Source organism: Balaenoptera borealis (assembly GCF_965194805.1).
Source record: "Balaenoptera borealis genome assembly, chromosome: 7".
Taxonomy (NCBI): Eukaryota; Metazoa; Chordata; class Mammalia; order Artiodactyla; family Balaenopteridae; genus Balaenoptera; species Balaenoptera borealis.
Window position 1 is genome coordinate 26,724,527 of NC_138864.1, and position 13,038 is coordinate 26,737,564.

General features: G+C 37.5%; 1 long non-coding RNA gene across 1 annotated transcript in view; it reads left to right on the forward strand.

Moving 5' to 3' along the window:
- LOC309632179 overlaps positions 1 to 13,038 on the forward strand; it is a 499,606-nt gene that overhangs the window by 377,469 nt on the left and 109,099 nt on the right. The window lies entirely within an intron of this gene.

A 13,038-nucleotide genomic window follows, 5' to 3' on the forward strand; every position in this document is an offset into this window, starting at 1 on the left:
GTTTTCAATTTAGGGAAGAATACAGAAGAACGCATTCCTAAAACTGAAGAAATAAATCTTATTATTACTAGAAGTAGAAATTTCATATAATGGAAAGAATATTGACCTAGCAATCAGGACTTTCTGAGCTCTAATCCTTACTCTGTCGCTACCAAACTTACTTACCTTCCAGCAAATATCAGTTCTCTGGGTGTCACTTTCCTAAACTGTAAAATGAGGGCTTTGGACTTAATCTCTAAAGTACTATCAAATTCTAAAATTATTTTTACCTACCTTAATGCTTAAGTGTGTTCCTCAAGTATGCTTTCATTACTTCCCTCAAGACTAGTTTCCTTCTTGAATTTCCCAAATATAGTTTATAGACTTTAAACTAACATAGAGGCAAAGAAAGGTAAGAAACTTGTTCTAGGTAAATGCAGATTAGAACTCAGAAACTCCAACATGAATTATCAACTCTATTAAATTCTCAGCCTCCTTGCTCATTAAAAATTTAAATGTTTTGAAAATCCATGTATTAATTACATGAAGCGAGAGATAATTTAGTGAATGTACAAGCAATGAGCAGATTCCTGTGTCAGTCCAATATGCATTTTGATAGTAGACTCAAAGAATTTTAGAGCTGACAGGTATATGTAAAAAGAATTAGAGAAGGTGAAAGACTTCTGTCTATGCTCTTGCAGTTCTATTGAAGTAAAATTTACATACAATAAACTGTTAACTTACAGAGTACAGTTTTACTTTTTGACATATGTATACACTGTGAGTGCCTCACCAAATCAAGAAAATCATAGTATGCTTCACTCACTAAAGCTTCTCTGTTACTCTTTGTAACCCTTCCTTACCCTCCTTCATCCCAGGCAGCAATTCACTTGCTTTCTGTTTCCGTATATTAGTTTGCTTTTTCTATAATTCTATAAAAATGTAATGATATAGTATGTATGTTTTTTTGGTCTGATGTCACTCACTCAGCATATTTATTTTGAGATTCATCCATGTTATTACTATGGAGAAACAATCCTCCATGAGTCTCTCATGTTTCCTGCATGTCTTGTGAGCAGAGTCACTGATGGCCTTTGTTCTGTATTATCTTTTTCGGATGTTTGTATAGAGAAGAGACTTGAAAGGTAGAATGTCTCCCTCCAGAGCAAAAGGCAGGTTGGTATACTGTCCAGTATGGTAAAGATATTTGTCTTCCTGTAGGGCAAAGGTTAAGAAGGCTTATTGCCTAGTATAAAATATTTGAGTCACTAAGTTTGAGGTCCTTGGCCTGTAACTTAATGTATTGCACGTGCCCTTTTCATATTTCCCTGTTGGAACTGGGGCTTAGGGAACCCATGCTACTCAGCCTACTGCTATTGTACCTAAGAAAGTCCTTTGTCTCTGACCCAAGATGCTCATGTCCTCTGCCATCATTCATGAAATTGTTCCAGACAAACTTGTTAGCTGGCAAATAGAGTAAAACCTCAGATCCTTCACAGTTCTTGACAGTTCATTCCTTTTTATTACTATTAATCCATTTTATGGATACACCTCAATATATTAACCCATCCATCAGTTAATGGATGGCTGTTTCTAGTATTTAGCAATTATGGGGAAAAAAAACTGTTATGCACATTTATGTACAGGTATTTGTGTAAATTATACTTTCATCTCTCTTTGGTAAATACCTATGAGTAGAATGGCTGGGACATATAAAGTTATGTGAATTTTTTAAAAAACTGCTGCACAATTTTACTAGGTGGTTGTATCATTTTACATTCCCACCAACAGTGTATGAGATTGCAGTTGCTTTTTTTTGGGGGGGGGCTCGTTTGTGTGTGTGTGTGTGTGTATATATATATACACATACATACACATACATATATATATCCAATTTTTCTGTCATTTATTTAAAAAACTCTATTGACTTTTTAGCTGCACTTCCTGCTTTTTTCTTTTTTCTTTTCTTTTCTTGTTTTAATGATTGCCCTAAAGATTGCGATAAAATTGCCATAGTTCAAAAAGAGTCATGTACCACAATGTTCACTGCAGCTCTACTTACAATAGCCAAGACATGGAAGCAACCTAAGTGTCCATTGACAGATGAATGGATAAAGAAGATGTGGCACATATATACAATGGAATATTACTCAGTCATAAAAAGAAATGAAATTGAGTTATTTGTAGTGAGGTGGATGGACCTAGAGTCTGTCATACAGAGTGAAGTAAGTCAGAAAGAGAAAAACAAACACCATATGCTAACACATATATATAGAATCTAAAAAAAAAAAAAAAAATGGTTTTGAAGAACCTAGGGGCAGGACAGGAATAAAGACACAGGCGTAGAGAATGGACTTGAGGACATGGGGAGGGGGAAGGGTAAGCTGAGATGAAGTGAGAAAGTGGCATGGACATATATACACTACCAAATGTAAAATAGATAGCTAGTGGGAAGCAGCCACATAGCACAGGGAGATCAGCTCGGTGCTTTGTGACCACCTAGAGGGGTGGGATAGGGAGGGTGGGAGGGAGATACAAGAGGGAGGGGATATGGGGATATATGTATATGTATAGCTGATTCACTTTGTTATACAGCAGCAACTAACACAACAATGTAAAGCAATTATACTCCAATAAAGATGTTAAAAAAAAAGTATGGAATTGAAAATAGGGAGTAGATATATATTTTAATTCTTAAAAATATATATGACACAGATACAATTAATAAATTCTGCTTGTTGGGTTAAAAACAACAACAACAACAACAACAACAAAAAGTATATGTCTACATCCCATCACCCAAATGTTCATAGCAGCTTTATTTGTAATAGCTCAAAATTATTATAAAGACTCAAATGTCTACAAAGAGGTGAATGCATAAGAAAGCTGTGCTATATCCTAACAAAGGAATACTATTCAGCAATGAAAAGACACAAACTATCTTTTCCAATTTTACTGAGGTATAATTGACATTTAGCACTGTGTAAGTTTAAGGTGTTCAATGTGATGATTTGATACATGTAGACATTGCAAAATGATTACAATAAGTTTAGGTAACATAGTCATCACCTCACTGTAGTTACACTTTTTTTTATCTTTTTGTGATGAGAAAGTTCAAGTTACACTTTCTTAACAATTTCCAAATATACAATACAGTGTTGTTAAGTATAGTCACCATGCTGTACATTACATCCCCAGAAATTATTCATCTTATAATTGTAAGTTTGTACCCTTTGACCAACTTCACTCATTTCTCCCACTCTTCCCCCACCCTGGCAACCACCAATCTACTCTCTGTTTCCATGTTTTGTTTTTCAGATTTTACATATAAGTGATATCTTAGAGTATTTGTCTTTTTCTGTCTGACATTTCACTTAGTACAATGCCCCCAAGCTTCATCCATGTTGTCACAAATGGAAGAATTTCCTTCTACTTTGTGACTGAATAATATTCCATTGTATATATTTCCCACATTTTCTTTATCCATTCATGCATCAGTGGACACTTAGGTTGTTTCCATCACTTGGCTATTTTCAAAACTGCTGCAATGAATAAGATATAGATACTGCTTTGAGGTAGTGATTTTATTTCCTTGGGTATATACCCAGAAGTGGGATTGCTGGATTATATAATAATTCTATTTTTCATTTCTTGAGGAACCTCTGTACTGTTTTGTATAGTGACTCTATCAATTTACATTCCCATCAACAGTGTACAAGGCTTCCCTTTTCCCCACATCCTCACCAGCACTTGTTACCGCTTGTCTTTTTGGTGAGAGCTATTCTAACAGGTATGAGGCTATATCTCATTGTGGCTTTGATTTGCATTTCCCTGATGATTAGTGATGTTGAGCGTCTTTTCATGTACCTGGTGGCCATTTGAACATCTTCTTTGGAAATATGTCAATTCAGGTCCTTTGCCCATTTTTAAATTGGATTATTTGGTTTTTTTGCTGTTGAATTGTATGAATTCCTTGTATATTTTGGATATTAACCCCTTATCAGATGTATGGTTTGCAAATATTTTTTCTATTCTGTAGGTGCCTTTTCATTTTGCTGATGGTTTACTTTGCTGTGCCGAAGCTTTTTAATTTGAGATAGTCCCACTTGTTTATTTTTTATTTTGTTCCTTGTGTTTCAGGTGTCATATCCAAAAATTCATTGCTTTGTTTATGATCAGGTAGACATCTGGCTGAGCTCCACTTTGGCGCAAGATCACTGGCAGAGCTCTCTGACTGAGAGGGTCCTCCAGCTGTATTCCACAGTTGGGTGTGGCTAGAGACTGTGCTTCCTGAGGTGGGATCACTGTCCGGGCTCCCTTTTCAGGTGCGGTCACAGGCTACATGCTCCACGACTGGCCTGGGTCACTGGCAAGTCTCCTTGCCCGGACAAGTCCCCTGGCTGTGTTTGGTGATGAGGCAGAGTCATAGGCTGGGCTTCTGTGCTGGGCGGGGCTGTAGCCTGGGCTCCACAGCTCAGTGCTACCGAGGAGCTGTATTCTGAGGCTGCGCAGGCCTCTCTTCAGGCTCTCTGGTGACGTGAGGCCAGAGACCAGGCTCAGCAGTTGGGCAGGGCTGCTGGCCTGGATCCCAGACCGACCAGCACTGTAGGGTGTGGTCTGCGGCTGCCCAGGCTCTCTGGCCAGGCTTCCGGGATGGGCAGGGACGGAGGCTGCGTATTTGCTTTCCTGCTGAAGCGAAGCGGTAAAATGAACTGGTAGGGCCCTTTGACTGGAGACCCAAATCAGTCAAAACTGCCAAACAACCGTGTTCCGGGGCCAGACAGGCCCAGCAGCAGCGCCATGACTGGGGTCTCTGCTCCGGCGCGCGGTAAGTAGGAACGTGGTCTGCGGAGCTCTGAGTGCTCGTTGCGGCAAGCCGGGCGCTCTCTGTCTCCGTTCGATTTCCAGTGGTGGAGCCCTGCCGGTTCCCCCAAGTGATCTCTTTGAGGCGAGACCCGAGTGGGCCTCGTTGGAAATGCGTTCCGCCGTGTTGGGAAAGCTGGACGTCCACTGTGGGTTCTCTTTTTCTCACTGGAGAAACTGTAGGTTGGGGGTGAGGAGCGAGCCTCTCCAGGCAGTGCTGCGCCGGCCTGGAGGCGGGGCAATGTGGTCAGGGTGTAACGTTCCTCCCACCTTCTAATGTGATCCTTCTCCACCTCCGTGGTCCAGGGGGGTGCTTCAGCCTTGCCGCTACGTTCTGGGATTTTCTCAGTGGTGTCTTGTCTCTGGGCAGATGCTAGTTGATCTTCTTGTGAGGGGGACTGAAGTGGATCGAGGTGTGTCTCCATCTTGCTGACGTTACCTCGGGGAGGATGCGGCCACAGGCTCAGCTGGGGCACTGGTGGCAAGCTCCTGATGGCCTGGAAAGCTAGGATGGTGATGGCAGGATCTGCAGAGGCCAAAAAGAAACAAGCTACTGATGCACACAGCACCATGAATAAGTTTCAAAAACATTGTGCTAAGCGGAAGAGGTCAAACACAAGAGGCTATATTTATATGAGTCCGTCTATACGAAGTTCTAGAAAAGGCAACCTATCATGACAGAGAGCAATCAGTGTTGCCTGGGGTTGGCAAGTGGGGAAGGGCATTCATTTCAAAATGGCCCAAGGAAACTTTCTGAGGTAATTTAAGTGTTTTATAATATATTGTGATCATGTTTACACAACTGTACACAAGTACTCAAAGTCATTGAACCGTAATACTTAAAATGGATGAATAAGGTATGTAATAAATACCTTAATAAATCTGGGGAGGGAGAGACAGAGACAGAGAGATTGAGAGAGAGACAGGGGTTGCCAAGGCAGGGGAAAAAATGTACTTTTCCACTTACTTGGTTTGCCAGAGGAAAACAGCCAAAAGAATAATAAAAAGACCTCTGCTGACCAAATTCCCTGTGAATTCCATGTGAATTGGCAGGATCCACTTGGCATCCAGAAAGCTTAGCTGAACCAGAATCTAGTAAACATAGCTTTTAGTCTGATATCCTCTAAGTTATAAGAAGAAACACAGAGAGAGGAATGGTGGTAGAAATGAGTCAATAAGTAGCATCTACTAAATATTGCTTAGTTTTTCTTATTGATTTGTAGATAATAATCTTTATCAGTTGCAATATCTTGTAGCATTTATATCCATACTTTTTTTTCTTTTGATAAGTGGAAGCTTGTAAAGTGGTTATGTTTCTCAATGTCGTTTTTATTATTTGTGCTTATGATGTATAATATAAGCAGTCTTCCACTATCCCATGTTCATAATTGTTACTCTCTATTGTCCTCTAAACTTGTATATTTTTGGCATTTTTGACCTAGAATTTATTTATTTGCATATGATTTGAGGTGAGAACTCAAGTTCATGGAAAAGTAATTATCTCATCACTATTGAAACTCAATCTTTCCCCACTATCCTCAAAGCCACTTCTGTCCTATAAACATGGTTTGTTTCTTAGCACTTTATACTGCCCCCCCCCCAGCTGGTTCTTCCTCAGAAATATCTTAGTACTTGGCCCTTCATCATGTTCCATAAGCTTTAGAATTTGACAATTTAGCTTGTCAAAATCTGAAATAAACAAACAAAATCTTGTAAGTTGTAATGGATTAATTTGGGGACAACTGGTTAAAATATTTACATCTTCCAAACCAAGAACATGATATATCTCTCTAATTATTTATGTCTTTTCAGTGTATTTGAACATTTAATTTTTTCATAGAGATCTTAAAGACTTAGATTTACTAATATTATTAATTATTTATATATTAATTTATTAATGTTTTGTATATCGATACCTTTATAAATATTACTTTTTAAAATATATTCTATTTAAAAATGCAATTGCTTTTTTGATAATAATCATATTCAGCAATAATGGTAAATTCAGTAGTTCTAATAATTAATCTGTACTTTCTCTTGTGTTTCATAGATGGAAAATTGTATCATCTGAATATAATGAGTGACTGATGTCCTTTCCTTTTCTTTTCTAACATACTTTGTTTGATATTGATACTCAAATATCTGAATAATTTTTAACGTTTTGACCAAGCTATCTGGGTTTTGTTTCCCCTATTGGACCTAAAAATTAATTTGTTGTTTCTCTTGTTCATGAGTTTCATTGTAGGTTCATATTCCTTAGAATTTTTCTTCTGTAAAGGCTCTTTGAAACCTGGCCTAAAGACAGGCTTCTCCAAACAGGATCTGAATTTGTATCTTCTTAGGTTCACGAGGGCACTATAAACTGTAAATACGTTAAGCTAAAAATTCAAGATCAATCTTAGCAAATGCCCTGGACTATTAGCTCTTTAATATCTTAGCAGCTCAACGTTGCCTTTTAAAAGACTTTTAAAATATTTTATAAAACATTTTTAATTGTTTTTTACCAGGAGATCATTTAATGTATCTACTTCCATAGCTGCAAAACCCGTTTTTAAATTTTTAATTGAGGTATAATTGACATATAACATTATGTTTCCAGTATACAACATAATGATTCAATATTTGTATACATTGCTAAATGATCACCATAATAAGCCTAGTTAACATCCATCACCATGCATAGTTACAATTTTTTTATCCTGTAATGAGAACTTTTAAGATTTACTCTCTTGGGAACTTTCAAGTATACAACACAGTATTATTAACTATACACAACATGGTATACATTATATCTCCATGACACATTTATTTTTAAAACTGGAATTTTATATCTTTTGACTCCCTTCACTGGTTTCACCACCTGCACCCGCCCCAGCGCCCCCCCCGCCCCCCGCCCAATCCTCTCCCTTCGGCAGCCACCAATCTGTTCTCTGTATCTTCAGCTTGGATATTTTTTTTTAAGATTCTTCATATACTTGAGATAGTATGGTATTTGTATTTCTATGTCTGACTTATTTCACTTAGCATAATGCTCTCAAGGTCCATGCATGTTGTTGCAAATGGCAAGATTTCATTCTTTTCTATGGCTGACTTTTATATATATATATATATATATATATATATATATATATATATAGACATTGTGTTATGTATCACAATTTCTTTATCCTTTCATCCATTGATGAATATGGATAGATTGTTTCTATATCTTGGGTATTGTAAATAATGCTGCAATGAACATGTGGTTGCATATATCTTTTCAAGTTAGTGTTTTTATTTTCTTCAGATAAATACCCAGAAATGGAATTATTGGATCATATGGTAGTTATTTTTTAAATTTTTTGAGGAACCTGCAGACTGTTCTGCATAGTGACTGTACCAATTTACATTCTCACCAACAGTATACAAGGGTTCCTTTTTCACTACATCCTTGCCAACATTTGTTATTTCTTGTCTCTTTGATAATAGCCATTCTAACAAGCATGAGAGGTAATTAGTGACTTAGAGCATCTTTTCACGCACCCTTAGCCATCTGTATGTTTTCTTTGGAAAAATGCCTATTTTGATCTTCTGCCTATTTTTTAATCAGATTGTTTGTTTTTTTCCTATGGAGTTATGTGAGTTATTTATGTAGTTTGGATATTAACCCCTTATTAGATATATGATTTGCAAATATTTTCTCCCATTCAGTATGTTGCTTTTCATTTTGTTGATGGTTTCCTTTGCTCTGCAGAAGCTTCTTAGTTTGATGTAGTCCCATTTGTTTAATTTTGCTTTTGTTGCCTTTGCTTTTGGTGTCAAATCCAACATATCATCACCTAGACTGATGTCAAGGAGCTTAACACCTAAGTTTTCTTCTAGGAGTTTCATAGTTTCAGGTTTTACATTCATGTCTTTAATCCATTTTTGTTAATTTTTGAGTATGATGTAAGACAGTGGTCCAGTTTCATTCTTTTGAATCTGGCTGTCCAATTTTCCCAATACCATTTATTGAAGAGACTGTCCTTTTCCTATTGTATATTCTTGACTCCTCTGTTGTAAATTAATTAACTGTATATGGGTGGGGATTTTTCCTGAGTTCTATATTCTGTTCCTCAGGTCTATCTGTCTGATTTTATGCAATACCATACTGTTTTGATTATTATACCTTTATAATATAATTTGAAACCAGGAAGTGTGATGCCTCTCGCTTTATTCTTTCTCAAGATTGCTTTGGCTATTTGGTGTCTTTTGTAGTTCCATACAAATTTTAGAAGTATTTGTTCTAGTTCTGTGAAAAATGCCATTGGAATTTTGGTAAGGATTGCATTGAATCTGTATATTGCTTTGGGTAGTACAAACATTTTAACAATATTAATTTTTCTAATTCATGAGCATGGAGTATCTTTCCATATATTTGTGCCTTCTTCAATTTCTTTCATTAATGTCATAGCTTTTAGTGTGCAGGTCTTTAACCTCCTTGGTTAAATTTGTTCTTAGGTATTTTATTTTTTGATGCATTGTAAATGGGATTTTTTATATTTCCTTTTTTGATAGTTCATAATTAGAATATAGAAACACAGAAGATTTTTGCATATTGATTTTGTCTACTGCAACTTTACTGAATTTATTTATTAGTTCTAACAGTTTTCTGGTAGAGGCTTTAGGGTTCTCTCTGTGTAATATTATATCATTTGCAAATAGTGACAGTTTTACTTCTTCCTTTCCAATGTGAATGCCTTTTATTTCTTTTTCTTGACTAATTGCTCTGGCTAGACTTTCAGTACTATGTTGAATGAAAGTGGTGAGAGTAGACATCCTTCTTTTCTTACTGATCTTAGAGGAAAGCTCACAGCTCTTCACCATTGAGTATGATGTTAGTTGTGGGCTTATCACATATGCCCTTTATTATGTTGACCTCAGTATACATACAATCCCTCTATACCCACTTTATTGAGAGTTTTTATCATAAACGGAAATTGAATTTTGTTAAATGTTTTTTTCTCATCTATTGATAGTCATATGATTTTTATTCTTCATTTTGTTAATATGATGTATTATTTGTTTGATTTGCAGATGTTGAACCATCCTTGTATCCCTGGAATAAATATCACTTGATCATGCTTTATGATCCTTTTAATGTAGTGTTGAATTCAGTTTCTTAATATTTTACTGAGTATTTTAGCATCAAAGATATTGGCCTATAATTTTCTTACGGCATTCTTTTCTAGTTTTGGTATCAAGGTAATGCTGGCCTCATAAAATGAGTTTGGAAGAGTTCTATTTTTTTGAAAGTGTTGGAATTAATTTTTCTTTGAATGTTTGGTAGAATTTACCAGTGAAGCCATCTGGTCTTTTGTTTGTTGGGAGGTTTTTGATTACTGATTCAATCTCTTTATTAGTAATCAGTCTGTTCAGGTTTTATGTTTCTTTTTTATTTGGTCTTAGCAGGTTGTATGTTTCTAGGAATTATCCATTTCTTCTAGGTTGTCCAATTTTTTGGTGCATAATTGTTCATATTAGTCTCTTATGATCCTTTGTAATTCTGTGGTATCAGTAGTAATATTTCCTCTTTCATTTCTGATTTTATTTATTTGAGCTCTTTCTGTTTTTTTCTTGGTGAGTCTAGCTAAAGATTTATCAGTTTTGCTTACTTTTTCAAAAAAAAAACAGCTCTTAGTTTCATTGATCTTTTCTATTGTCTTTTTAGTTTCTATTCATTTATAGAATGATCTGCTCTAATCTTTATTTCCATCTGTCTACTAACTGGGCTTCATTTGTTCTTCTTCCTTTAGTTCCTTTAGGTGTAAAGTTAGGCTATTTGAGATTTTTCTTATTTCTTTATATAGGCTTTTATTGCTATGAATTTTCCTCAGAACTACTTTCACTGCATTCCATAAGTTTCAGTATGTTGTATTCCACTTTCATATGTCTCAAGATAGTTTTTAATTTCTCTTTTGACTTCTTCATTGACCCATTGGTTGTTTAATCTCCACATATTTGTGAATTTTCCAGTTTTTTCTTCTCTAACTGATTCATACTGTTGTGGTCAGAAAAGATGCTTGATATGATTTCAGTCTTCTTAAATTTAAGACTTAAAATTAAAACTTGTTTTGTGGCCTAACCTATGATCTATATTAGAGAATTTCCCATATGCTCTTGAGAAGAGTGAGTATTCTGTTGCTTTTGTATGGAATGCTCATCTTGTTTCAGACTCTTTGAGCTTCCTGGACCCGGATATCTGTTTTCTTTCCCAGGTTAGGGAAGTTTTCATCCATTGTTTCTTCAAATAAATATTTTGCCCCTTTCTCTCCCTCTTCTCTTTCTGAGACCCCTATGATGCAAATGTTAGTCCACTTGATATTGTCCCATAAGTCCCTTAAGCTATCTTCTCTTTTTTTCTTTCTTTTTCCTTTTTTTCTGCTCTGTTTGGGTGAGTTCCACTTCCTTGTCTTTGAGTTCGCTGATCCTTTCTCCTGCTTCATCTAGTCTCTGTTGAACACCTTTATGGTATTTTTCATTTCAGTTATTGTATTCTTCAACTTTGTGACTTCTCTTTGGTACTTTCTTATAGTTTCTCTCTCTTTGTTGAAGTTCTCATTGTGTTCATCCATTCTTTTCCCGAGTTAGTGAGTATCTTTATGACCATTACTTTTAACTCTTTATCATATAAATTACTTATCTCCATTTAATTAAGGTTTTTTTCCTGAGGTTTTGTCTTGTTTTTCCCTTTGGAACATATTCCTCTATTTCTTCATTTTGCTTGACTCTCTGTGTTTCTGTTTATGTATTAGATGAAACAGCCACCTCTCCCAGTCTTGAAAAAGTGGCCTCGTGTAGGAGGTGAAACTTACTGTTCAACCCTGCCCTAGCTCTTGGTTGTCTCTCAAACCCTTGTGATTGTACAGCCTGGTGGTTGAGGGTATACCAAGACCTGTCAGTGTCCCAAATGGAAGGATCTCAGTCGGCACCTATATTCAGGCTGATTGGAAGCCAGACCTTCAGGCAGCAGCTTTTAAAGTAAAAAAAATATATACAATCCTTTGGGGCCACAAGTGGAAGCCCTGCTGGCCACCAGAGCCAGGTGATTATGAGGTGTCCCTTGGGTGATAGTTCAATATTTGGGGCTACAGATGAGTGTATAAGCTCTTTTCTGAGAGATACAGTGAGTGGTAGTGAGGCAGAGGGAGAGGACAAAGATGATATCTACCAGCTTACATTCCCTGAGAGTAATCTCAAAAGCCCTATATGTGTGCCAAACCTGAAGCTTGCCCCTTAGGTCAAAGCTCCAGGACAAGCAAATAGGCCTTTTTCACAAAAAGACTAGGTATGTGTTGCATTCTGCTGTTTGTGCAATGCCCTGGGAGTTGTAGCCTTCCCCAAACTGTCTCTCCAATTGTTATAGTCCTGTGGGACCCAGGAATGCAAGACCCCTGGTCACCAGAGCTAGGTGATCAAGGGGCATCCCCTGGGTGACAGCTGCAAAAACAGGGACACCAGATATAAAAACCAGGGCACCAGGTGCATGTAGGCCCATCTGGGAGATGCTGGCACTCGAGCACAGCAGAGGGAAAGCACAAAGATAGCGCCCAACAGTCAGCCCTTAGATGTGTGCTTAATTAGAAGCCTGCCCCTCAGTCTGCAGCTATGATGATAAGCAAATAGGCCTCTTTCACAGAAAGACTGAGTTCCTTAGTCTGTTGCTTCTTGCTGTGTCCTGGTAGTGGTAGCTGTTTAAGAACTCTTTCTCTGTTGGTTACAGGTCTGTGTGACCCATGAGTATAAGCCCCACTGGCCACCAGAGCCAGGCCATATAAAGATGTTCTCTGTCGGCAGCCACAAAAATTGGCACTCCAGACAAGGACATAGACTCCTTTCTGGAAGATACTGGCAAGCTGGCATGAGGCAGAGGGTGAGCATGAAGATTGTGTCCACTGGCCTCCATTCCCTGATAGCAATTACATGGTTCCTTAGATGTGCTCCCAACCTGAAGCCTGCCTCTCAGGACAAAACTCCTGGACAAGAAACTGGAACTCTATCACAGAAAGACTGGGGTGTGTTTCAGTCTGTGATCTATGCATTGCTCTGGGGGCGGTAGCCTGCTAAGATCTGCCTATCCCACTGTTACTATCCCATGGGACCCAGGAACACAAGTTCCCCTGGTCTCCAGAGCCAGGAAATCAAGGGGTGTTCCCTGGGTGGCAGCCAAAAGAACTG